The 12505-nt window shown below is 39.6% G+C and overlaps 1 protein-coding gene across 4 annotated transcripts in view; it reads right to left on the bottom strand.

The window, feature by feature from the left end:
• CPO (carboxypeptidase O) overlaps positions 1-12505 on the bottom strand; it is a 132204-nt gene that overhangs the window by 59665 nt on the left and 60034 nt on the right. The window contains exon 1 of one of the 4 annotated variants that reach the window (XM_072121055.1): positions 12172-12358. The exons of 2 other annotated variants lie outside the window; for them this stretch is intronic. The gene's annotated coding sequence lies outside the window, so the exon portion shown is untranslated. Of the gene's footprint in view, positions 1-8214; positions 8332-12171; positions 12359-12505 lie in introns of those variants that run through there. One more of the 4 variants, XM_072121054.1, reaches the window with a different exon arrangement.

The following is a 12505-nucleotide window of genomic DNA, read 5'->3' as shown; positions in this document are numbered from 1 at the left end:
TGGGAACCCCTTGCTAACTATTCCCCTAACATTCCTGAATTTAGTTTGACTTCAGGGACCCGGATTGATACAGCAGGGATGAATAAAATGGTCTTTTTTTACTGATGAATTTCTTGATTTGATGGTTACCCAAACTAACGCTTGTAGAGGAATTTCTTTTGGCCAATCCTCAATCATTTTATGCCAGGACGAACAGATGCAAGCAAATTGCTAACCTTCTGGTCGTTACTTTTGAATATGGGTATTACAAATAAAACATACTGGTCAACAGACGTGTTGCACCATGCACTGCTATACCGCACTGCAATGCCCAGGGGACGATTTGATGTCAATTTAAAATTCCTGCACTACAATGACAACTTGCAGTGCCTTCCCCCAAGTGACCCAAACCATGATCACCTTTATAAAATTTGACCTGTAATTAAACATTTTCATCAAAAATTCAGTGAAGTTTATGTACCAAAAAAGAACACTGCCATTGACGAGTCCCTTGTTTAGTTTAAAGGCGGATTAAAATTTAGGCAGTAGCTCCCCAGTAAAAGAGCCCGCTACAACATAAAGATACACAGGTTATGCAAGTCTAAAACTGGCTATACATATGCCTTTCGCATTTATGAGGGCAAAGACACAAAGATTCAGCCCCCAGATTGCCCTCCTGTTCTAGGTACAAGTGATAAAATTGTCTGGGATCTCCTGCACCCTCTACACCCTCCCGTACCACTTGTACGACTTGTTCCAATACTAAAATGCCTGGCTGTAAGAAAAACAGTTATGTGTGGGACAGTGCGGAGAAATTCAAAAGGCCTGTCACAGACTTAGGGCAAAGGCTGCAAAATGGTCAAAGCAGAGCGACGTGCAGTGATGGGGTGCTGTTTTTGAAGTACAAGGGACATGAAAGATGTCCATATGTTAACAACCATAGATGATGACAGAAGCACTCCAGTCAGCGTCCGTAGGACATCTACCGAAATGGAAAAGCCTGTTTGCAATTCAGAGATACAATAATTCCATGGGGGAGGGGGGGGCACCTTTCTGACCAAATGATAAAGCCTTATTAGGCAATGCGTAAATCAAGGACATAGTATAATAAAATTAGCTGTTCACCTTGCCCAAATTGCCATGTACAATTCATACATTTTGTCATAGGGCTGCTGGGCATCGGGCCACATTCTTGGAGTATTAAGAAAACATAATTTAAAAAATTTATATTTCAAGATCAAGAAGAGCCCTACACATCTGCCAGTGAAGCGTCAAGGATAGTAAGAGGCCAACACCTCCTATCAATGGCTCCCCCCACTGAAAAAAATGCAGCATCTGCTACAAAAGAGGGTTACAGAAGGATACACGCTTTCACTGTGAAACATGCTTCCAAGCTTGGCCTTTTTCTGATTGCTTCAAAACCTTCCACTCCTCTTTAGATTATTAATTTTGTTCATTTATTCACTATGAATTTTGCCCTTTTACATTTCATTCAATCCATTTCACAACCCTTACTGTACTGCCCCATAACCAATTAGAAGACAAAATAAACAAAACAAGAAATCCCCTATACCCTTAGATGAATACCTTAGCAGGTGCATGCCAATAGCTCCCTAAGCTAATTCCCACAAAATCTGTGCTTCAAAGGCCACAAAGAGGTGCTTCAATTTTCAGCCTTGTTCCTGTTTGTGTTATTATGCAAATTGTTAATACAATTTAGGGTCATGTGTGGAGTATTGCTGTATTCAGGAGGAATTGTGTAATAAAGTGAGAGTGGTTTTTATTCTAGTATCCATTGTTAAAATTGAAAAAAAGGAGCAAACTGAAAAAACTTTTTTTCTTCAAGGTTTATACATTGTGTGGATTACCTTTGAAGTCAAAATTTTAACCTTACACTTGGATACAATACTTGAATTGTCTAGTTTCGAAATTGGCATCTCTTTGGAGGGGTTCTTATATTCTTGCACCACAAGGCAAATGAAAACCTGATTTACTGTATTAAAAACATGTTCGTAAAATTGAGGCCCTAAATTTCATATGGTACTCCTGAATTTACAGGGGCTGTATTTTAGTAGGTATTTTTTAAGTCTAAAGGATAAGGGTAATACATTTTCAGAGCTGTTTCAGAGATGCTTTGAAATAAAAAAAAAACTTATGATGGAAAAGATGCAAGAAAGAAATCTCCAATTTGCTTTAACTTTCAAGAAAACCTAAATGGTTAATAACGTTCATAAAGACTGTTTTGAATAATTCAAGGTGTGTAGTTTCGTAAATGGGGTCATTTATATGTGTTTCTATTGTTAAAGTTCCTTAAAAAAATTGCTACTAAACATAAAAGCCTTCTACGATCCTATAGATACAAAAGAATTTTTTAAAAATTGTGCCAACATAAAGAAGACATATGGCGTATGTTAGCTATTAAGTATTTTTTGGTTTGACTTTATCTTTAATAATTAGAAGTGTTCAAAGTTTAAAATGGCACATTCTTATTTTTTTTCTATTTTTCTCTTATTTTCTCTTAAAGTAAATTCAAAATATATCTTTCACATGTTTCACTAGCAAAAGGTATAATGTATCACAAAAAAACTATCTCAAAAACAACTTGGTATAATAAAGTGTTCCAAAGTTGTTACAATTTAAATTGACAGATTTGAAAAATGGGGCTCTATCCTTAAAGGGAACCTGTCACCACACTTGCACATATACAGCCAGTGACAGGTTCCTATAGAGCTATATTAACTGACTGATGCCCTTTTAGCTAAAGATTTAGCCTCTTTACAATAGCAAACTGTACCCCATGCATGTATCTGACCACATGAAGTCACAGCAGCCTGGACTTTTACTCCTCTCCATCCTCCACGGAAGCTGCGATTTCACATACATGGTGTACAGTTTGTCACAGGTCCTATAGCCTTCTAAGAATAGCAATGTCACTCTGGTCACATGTCATGAATGTGTAAAAGAATTGACACAATATTGCCTTTCTGTACATAGAGATTTATATGTCTGTAGTTATATTAGCAGACAGTCCCTAAGTACAAGGAGGCAGAGCAGGGATTTGAAGAGACACAGAGATGTCGGTCAGAATAATGGGGTGTGGTTCACTGCCAGCCTAAGGAGGAAGAGTCACAAAAACCAGGCATGAATGGGACGTGTTCTGGCCGCGAGAGAAGATGGCTGGGTAGGAGAGAAGCTCCACTCTGCTAACCACCAATAATGCGACCATATCAGCTTGTTGCCATGCACAACCCAGGGGAAGAAGGGAGAAGCAAAAGACCAACCTGCAAAGCCAATTGGGCAGTTCTTCAGCTCAGGCACGGTGGGAAGCAATAATGGTGCCGTCACAGTAAACCAGTAACAACAGATGGCAGATTATGCTCCTCCGGACAAATCTAAACCCGGCACCCCGATGACGCAGTTCTCCCAACTCTCCTTTGAGATACCAGATTGGTGGAGTACGGGATCCCGGCAATCTCCGGAGAAAACAAGATCCCTAATATACGTGGAGGGCACGCAGGAAGATGGTGGAAAAATGCCCCCCTCACAAGCAGGCAATGAATCAGAGGCCTCCATGTCACCACTATATGCAGGATCTGCAAACTCCAGATCCCCTACGAGCATTCCAGTCAAACAGAAGGCTTGACACCAGGATGACATATCCCAACAAGGGGAGAGTGAACAGCCTTCTCAGCTAGATAGCGTTAACTCGACAATTGACATGCTGTCAGCGTACCAAACTTATAAGCAAATATCGGAGATGCTACTTAAAGATATGCTAATTGCACTTTGAAGAATCCCTACAAAAGGACTTATCCTGTCTAATAAAACCGTTACAAGTCTCCATATTAGACCTAGTTCACAAAATATCACATACGGAAAATAAATTGGCGGCATTTGCTGCATCTTTCAATGAGCTAGCAGCATAACACCCTAGAAGACTCTCTATGTTAAAATTCGAGGAATTGTAGAAACAGTCCCCAGTGCAGAACTCAGAGCAAATATACAGATGACTAGGGCCCTATTGCCAGACCTGGAAGTCTATGAGCTTAGTATTGACCGGGCGCACTGGGTTCCTTGACCTAATAACCTTCCGGACACAGTACCAAGAGATGTACTGGCTAGATTTATGTTCTACTACACTAAGGAACAATTGCTAGCTCAAACAAGGAAAATGAAAATGCTTCCAACCCCATACAATTCTCTAAAGCTCTTCACGGATCTTTCTTCTGCTACTATCCAAGCCAGAAGGGAATTTTTACCAATCAAACTACTCATGAGAGAGCATGACATAGCATACAGATGGGGTTTCCCCACAAAATTATTGGTGAAAAAGAACAATGGCATCATCCCTATCAACAATTTGGAAGAGTGCTTCAGTTTTCTGGAAACATGGGGAATTCCAACCGCAAGCATCGTCGAAGTTTAAAGAAAACATAGTCTTCAAAGACGGAAATACCCAGAATGGCGAACGCAAGGCAACACCAAAAGACCATTCCAGTCTGAAGATCGTCAATTTGGTGGTCGGTGAGCTGACCTCTGTTAACCTACGCATTGGTGGTCGGTGAGCTGACCTCTATCAACCTACGTATACCCCTAGACGGAGTTTGAGTTTCCTAACCTTCTTGTACTATATTGAGTAATAGAACCGTACTGTTTTTGTTTAGTTTTTGTTTGATTCTGTGCTCTATAGTATGCTAGACACAGTGGTTGGGTTAAATTTGAAAGTGGAAAGTAAATGGAGCCAATCATAAGGAAGGCCTGAGGGAAATATGTGGCACAACACTACACAATTATCTACACATAAGGTTGGCAAACACCACAAATGGGAGTTAAGTTATTATCATTGAATGTAAAAGGGCTAAATAGCCCATTAAAACAATCTATGATATGTAGAGAGGCACTGAACAACAAAAGTGATATAATCTGTATTCAGAAAACCCATATTAGCAACAAAAGAAAACGCCGAAAATAGCCCATCCAAAATTTACCAAAATTACCATCTCATCTTATGAGAAGAAAAAGAGAGGAGTCTTAATAACCATTAGAGACACATTAGCTGTGACAGTCTATCATGAAATAATAGACCCACAGAGTAGGTATGTAATAATTACTTGCTCAATGAATAACCAAGACCACACTATCGTAAACATATATGTCCCTAACACCAAACAGAGAAAATTTTTAAAAAATCTGTGAAGGACAGTTAAGGGGGTCCAAAGAGGTGCTCTACTGATGTGTGGAGGCTTTAATTAAATAGGCCATTCAGCGCTAGACACAACATTAAAATCTACAAATAGGAATTTTATACTCAACCCTTTCCTCTGGGAAAATAATCTATACGATTTATGGCTAGTGCAACACACGTCCGAACGTGACTATACGTTCTATTCCTCAAGACAAAAGACATACTCCCGTATTGACCATACAGTTATGGCCAAAAGTTTGAACTTCATTGCAGGCCTGCCTTAAAAGGAGCAGCTAACATCGTTTCAATGATTGCTCCATTAACACAGGTGTGGGTGTTGATGAGAACAGGGCTGGAGATCAATCTGTCATGATTAAGTAAGAATCACACCACTGGACACTTTAAAAGGAGGATGGTGCTTGTCATCATTGTTTCTCTTCTGTTAACCATGGTTATCTCTAAAGAAACACATGCAGTCACCATTGCACTGCACAAAACTGGACTAACAGGGAAGAGTAATGTAGCTAGTAAGATTGCACCTCAGTCAACAATCTATCGCATCATCAAGGAATTCAAGGAGAGAGATTCCATTGTTGCCAAAAAGGCTCCAGGGCGCCCAAGAAGGACCAGCAAGCGCCAGGACCATCTCATAAAAGTGTTTCAGCCTCGGGATCGGGCTACCAGTAGTGCAGAGCTTGCTCAAGAATGGCAGCAGGCAGGTGTGAGTGCATCTGCACACACTGTGAAGCGGAGACTCTTGGAGCAAGGCCTGGTGTCAAGGAGGGTAGCAAAGTAGCCACTTCTCTCCAGAAAAAAACATCAGGGACCGACTGATATTCTGCAAAAGGTACAGGGAGTGGACTGCTGAGGACTGGGGTAAAGTCATTTTCTCTGATGAATCCCCTTTCCGATTGTTTGGAACATCTGGAAAACAGCTTGTTCGGAGAAGACAAGGTGAGCGATACCATCAGTCTTGTCTCATGCCAACTGTAAAGCATCCTGCAACCATTCATGTGTGGGGTTGCTTCTCAGCCAAGGGAATCGACTCTCTCACAGTCTTGCCTAAAAACACATCCATGAATAAAGAATGGTACCAGAATGTCCTCCAAGAGAAACTTCTCCCAACTGTCCAAGAGCAGTTTAGTGGTCAAAACATAGAGATTTTGGGTTCATGGCCTGGGAACTCCCCAGCTCTTAATCCCATTGAGACCTTGTGGTCAATCATCAAGAGGCGGGTGGACAAACAAAAACCAACAAATTGTGACAAAATGCAAGCATTGATTGTGCAAGAATGGACTGCTATCAGTCAGGATTTGGTCTAGAAGTTGATTGAGAGCATGCCAGGGAGAATAGCAGAGGTCCTGAAGAAGAAGGGTCAACACTGCAAATATTGACTTGCTGCATTAACTCATTCTGACTGTCAATAAAAGCTTTTCTGTATGTGATGAAATACAGAAATATAAAAAAAAACATCTGACAGACACACATAAAAACCAGCTGGCAACAGATCATGTGAAAATATAATATTTGTGTCATTCCCAAAACTTATGGCTATGACTGAATAGTTACAGACAAATTCACACTGGATAAGGCACTAGCATCTTCAATAGAGACCATCCAATGGTCCAGCTATGCAGCAATATCAGCCACCTTCTTTGATAGACATTTCAGTCAATAAGATTTCATCTGGAGGGCCAACATGACAGTTGTAGCAAAAGATCCAAACTACACCCAATTTGCACAGGAACTCAAAGAATTTTTAAAAATCAATGACAATGATATAGTAAACCCCTTCTCTATGTGGCACATACATAAATTATTTGCAAAGGAAGAACTAATCAAATTAAATAGCAGGCTTAGAAGGGATAGAGAGAGAGAAGTGGCAGCTTCCCTATTACATATTCAATTCCTAGAGAGACAAAATAAAGACAATTGTTCCCCCTTTTTAGTCACAGCTCTTAACGAAGAGCTTACCCACCTATGCAACTTGCTTGCCCAAAGGTATGCTGCATCACTGCATAAATTAAAAATCAAATATTAATCGCAGGATCAAAAGGTAGGAGCATTTTTAGTGAAAAGAATTAAGCAAAGAGCCCGCACCTAATGGATCCTAAAACCAACACTAAAGTCATATCATCCAGATATATTGCAAATGTATATATGAAATATTATGCCAGCTTGTATAATTTAAAAAATAATGGAGAGGTAACCCCCAGACCCCAACTTAATCTCAGCCTTCCTGGGGAAACTTTCCCTACCAAAAGTGACAGAACAACAGCTTCTGTAGCTGAACGCCCTTTTATCAACCAAAGAAATAATTAAAACATTACAGACCCGGACAGGTTACCGGATTTGTGCTATAAAAAGTTTTCCAAAATCCTAGCACCATACATGCTAAAAGTAATCTCTCAAGCAGCCTCAGAAGGAGCATTTCCCAGGGAAATGTTGGAGGCAATCATAGTCACAATACCTAAACCCGGCAAAACTCCAGATAGACCCGAACATTTTCGCCCAATATCATTACTTAATGATGATATTAAAATATATGCTAAAAATCTGGCAAACAGGCTCACTCATTTCACCTGACTAAACAGGTTTCACCCCTTCAAGACAAGCTTCAGACAATTCTAGAAGAATAATTGACTATCCCTCCGCCTCAGTGTTTGTCAATGGTGTCAGATCCAAAACATTTACGAATGGTACCAGACAGGGATGTCCCCTGTCACCTATCATATTTATCCTGTCCATAGATCCACTGGCAGCAGCCATACAAGCCCACCCAATTATTAAAGGCATAACCACGGGTAAACTAGAAAAAAAAATTTGCCTGACGACATAGACGACATAACTCTAATAAACACTGACCCCCTTACTTTTTTAAAACACGTCTCCGATGTCATCTCAGAATACAGCAGAGTTTCATATCATAAAATTAACAACGCCAAATTACAAATCCTGCCCGTAAATATACCAAACCTGGCACTCCACACGAAATTGCACCCTTGATTGGAGAGAGAATCAGATAGACTATCTAGGAATACATAACTTACCCGGTGACCAAATTATACAGACTAAACTATGTTCGGCTGCTTCAAAAAGTCAAACAAGAACTTGAAGGATACACGAAGCACACGCTGTCTTGGTTTGGGTGAATTGCAACTTTTAAAATGATGACCCTATGTAAATATTTATATTTGTTCCGCACACTGACGATCCCTATACACAAATCCTTTTTTAAGCTTGCTAACTCTCAAATCAACAAAATTGTTTGGCGAAGCAAACCTCCTAGAATAGCACATAAGATACTAACCAGAACCAAAATAAACTGAGGTTTAGACCTCCCAGACTATTACCACGCCGCCGTCCTGGACCAATCACAATACTGATTGCAGGATTACCATGGTGCGTCCTTGAAAAATCCCACCAAAAAGATCATCCTCTCAAATGCCGCTTGTTGGCACATACTGTATGTGGCAAACAGAACCCCCCCCCACCCCCACCATCCAAACTCCTTACAATCCAAGCTCTGGATAGAGCATGGAAACTACTAATACAACAACAGAGCAAAAAAGAAACACTTTCACCACAGCAGATCCCAATAGGCTTTTTAGACTTTATGATAGGGAACCTGCCAACTTATTCTTGGTAAACACAGGGCATCTACACTCTGAGAGATTTACTCTCAGGATTCTCACTAGCCTCCTTATGCGTCTTGAGGCAGAAGTTCTCCATTTCAAATAAGGACTTCTATGCATACCTAAGAATACAACACTTCCTCCAAAAAAGAACTGAACAATATCCGGGTATAGACACTAATATCAAATAGCATTAGACTCCCCTAATGGAATTAGAAGAGGAATTTCCTACTTTTACAATCTTCTAGGTGAATTTTAGCCAAGAATATACAAAATCTTTATTACACAATATATTTAATTAAAAATGCAAATTTCACAAAAGGGGGGGGGGGAATACAAGCGGATAGTGAGGGTGTCACACAGGAAATTTAAAAACATGAGCGACTGGGAGAGTAGTTAATACTCAAAAATCATGTCACATGGGATTAAGGGTAATACTACAATTCATGTAAATTGTTGTATTACCCTTAATCCCATGTGGCATGATTTTCTGAGTATTAACTACTTTCCCAGTCGCTCATGTTTTTAAATTTCCTGTGTGACACCCTCACTATCCGCCTGTATTCCCCCCCCCCCCTTTTGTGAAATTTGCATTTTTAATGAAATATATTGTGTAATAAAGATTTTGTATATTCTTGGCTAAAATTGGCTTAGTGTTTGTGTTTGTAGGTGTATATTTCTAAAAAGCCAATCAGATGATTTGACTGAGCTATAGAAAGGGTTGAGAGATAGAATGAGACCACTTTGGTATAATGTATATTAGACATCACGAATTTATACCCTTTTTCATATCTGTAGCCCATTTTTTTGTATTATAATTTTCTAGGTGACAAGGGTTCCTTCTCAAAACTTCCATATATGGAAAGATGGGAACTAGAATTGAAAGCATCATTCACAGATCAGCAATGGCATAAAGTTATACAGTTTGTAAACTCAAATTTTAAATGTACAGCACATTAAGAAGCTATAGTTAAGACAAGAATGAGGTGGTATTTCACCCCTACACGCATACAAAAGCCCTTCCCAACGGCCTCACCCAAATGCTGGAGGGGATGTGGATCAAAACGTATCCTATTACACACACTATGGGGGTGCCAAGTGATACAACCCCGCTGAGGTCCGCCGGAGTTCACCTTCTTCTTCCCGGTGCATGTAAGTGCTGATCTTGCGACACAATTTGGTTTTTAAATTCCGCGGTTTGTCCAAACTGATCTTGACTAGACATTGGAAAAGCAAATCTTGCCCGGAGATTACAGAGGTATTCTCTCAAATAAATGCAAATTGTGTAGTTGAAAGAGCTATTGCATATCAAGAAAACAGGTATAAAAAATTCTAAACAAATTGGAACATCTGGCTAAGCAGCATGTACTACAAACAGTAATTCTTCTTACACTCCACACTCAGGCCTAGACTAGAAAGTTATGTTAGTGATATATGTTATTTGTACTCTTGTTATCTGTTCTTGTTATTGAAGGAAGCTACCTAGGGGTATTCCTCCCCATGATGTGACAAGCTACAGAATGTAAAGATACAGAATCTCTGGACTCGCTTATCCAAAAATACGGACATGCTTGATAATACCAAGGTCAATATGGAAAACCAGGATAACTCTTTATTTCACTAACTGAAAAAGACATATTTGAATATATTGACTATTCCCAGAACCTAGAAGCTTAAAAAACGTTGATTGGTATGTAGTGTATCATAACATTCTGCACCGTGGTTATCTTCAATAAAAGTTTTATAAAAAAATAACAACAGACATGTGTGACAAAAGCTAATCTGCATATCAGTAAAACGTCTGTGATTAAGGTACAGTGCCTCACTGGCAGCTCATTTTATGTTATATAGGGAGGATTTGTAACCCTTTATCAACAGGCATTGTTAGTCAGGGTAGTCAAAATCTGGTGACAGGTCCTCTTTAAGGCCAAAATAGGCTTAGTCCTTAACAGCCTAAAAAGTTTTTTGAAAAGGACAGTAAAATGTCTAGTGATATCTGATGACTTAAGCTAGGCAATGTTCTAGCGGAAAACCTAGGATCTAATAGTATATTTTTTATGGTAGCCATATCTACTTAAAGCACTGACATCAAAGCTGAAACATTGAATTTGCAAAGTCTAGTATTTCTGGCATTGTGTAGTGTCATGTGTTGTTTTATGGCAATCAGTAATCATCAACAAGAAGTTAATCAGTTATGAGCTAGTTATAGGTATCATTTAGAATGTACTTTGATAGAAATTGCCATTTCCTTGTTATTTGTACACAGCACAGACTGAACTATAGTATAGTATATAGTATTTTCTTAATACTATTAAAGAAAATCTACCATGAAAATCGGTCTGATAAACAAGGGACACTTACTGCTGCTAGATTAGAAAGGCAGAGGGAGAAGGGAGAGAGCGGGGGGAGGGTGAGACATGTTCTGTTCATTGTAACAACAAGTGAAAAGACATCACTGCGGGGGTCTGGAAAACCCCTTAGAGCCCCTCAGGCTCATTAGCATCATTTTAAATATTGATTTTAGAAGGCCCAGGAATGGACGAGGAAGCAGAAACCACCAGTGTATCACATTGATAGAAAAAGAAGAAAACATGTCTATTAAATTCCAATTTTACTTGCTAATATTTCCAACATATCAAAATACAAAGTAGAACCACATTGTCTAAGGTTTATATAGAGACACATTGGGGCACATTTACTAAGGCCCTTTGCACATTCTTCATATTGCAAACTGCTTGCACAGTTATTTAAGAGGTGCCTGCGCCTCATTTGTGTCACCCGCAAACCCTTTTGTGGTGCAGCTGCAGTGTGCATCATGTGACACAAATTATGGGGCGTTCTGGTGCTCAGTCAGGCCGTGCACCAGATATAACATGCATAGTCAGTCTGAAGTGTATCGGAAGCCCTATGTTAAAGGTGCACCAAAAAAAGTGGTGCACTCTGTCGGAGCAATGCAGGGGGCGCACGCTGCACACTACACAAGCAAACTGCACATAGAAAATGTTCCCTTATAGAATCCCACTTCTCAAAATAGCAGGTTCCCCACATGCCACCATGAAATCATTTTTAAATCAAGTCATAAGAAGCGACGAGGATCCCTATATTGGTTGTATTATGGAGGACAAAGATTGTATGGAGCTGTGATACAGTTATATACTTGATTCCTAAATATATATTTATAGTAAAATTTCCAGGAATCACCTAAGGAAATGTTAGGATGCAATTTAATTGTTATTTGTCCTAACATTTTTAGTCAATTTTAGAAACAATGTAGAAAGTCATTCACTGAAATAATTAAAGTAAGGCACAAACAAAGAGAGCTTCCAGTATCCAAAGGGTTAAGAGGGATGGATGCAGATCCCAGATGTTTACCTGCTAAAGCTTTCCCCTCTTTTCCACTTCAATCTGTTCTTTGCTGGGATAGAAATGGCCAGAGCCAGCTGCCCACAATCTTATGTGCTTGGCTCCATTTTAATACACTGGTTACCCACGATGCTCGGGGAGCTGATGTCAGCGCATCAGCAGGGTCCCTGGAGCGTGTCTGAACGGAGCCCATTATAGTGACGATTTGAAGACAGGTTTTTAAAAACAATAGTGACAGAATTAAACAAATGAATGGCGCGCATGGCTAGGTCCTTAGCTGTTCTTTTCCAAACAAAAGAAAATGCACATATGGAGAAAGGCACGCTTTAATTAATCCGATGAT

This window comes from Engystomops pustulosus, chromosome 8 (assembly GCF_040894005.1).
Source record: "Engystomops pustulosus chromosome 8, aEngPut4.maternal, whole genome shotgun sequence".
Classification (NCBI taxonomy): Eukaryota; Metazoa; Chordata; class Amphibia; order Anura; family Leptodactylidae; genus Engystomops; species Engystomops pustulosus.
Note: the sequence above shows the minus strand (reverse complement) of the source record. Positions and strands in the feature narration are given on the sequence as shown.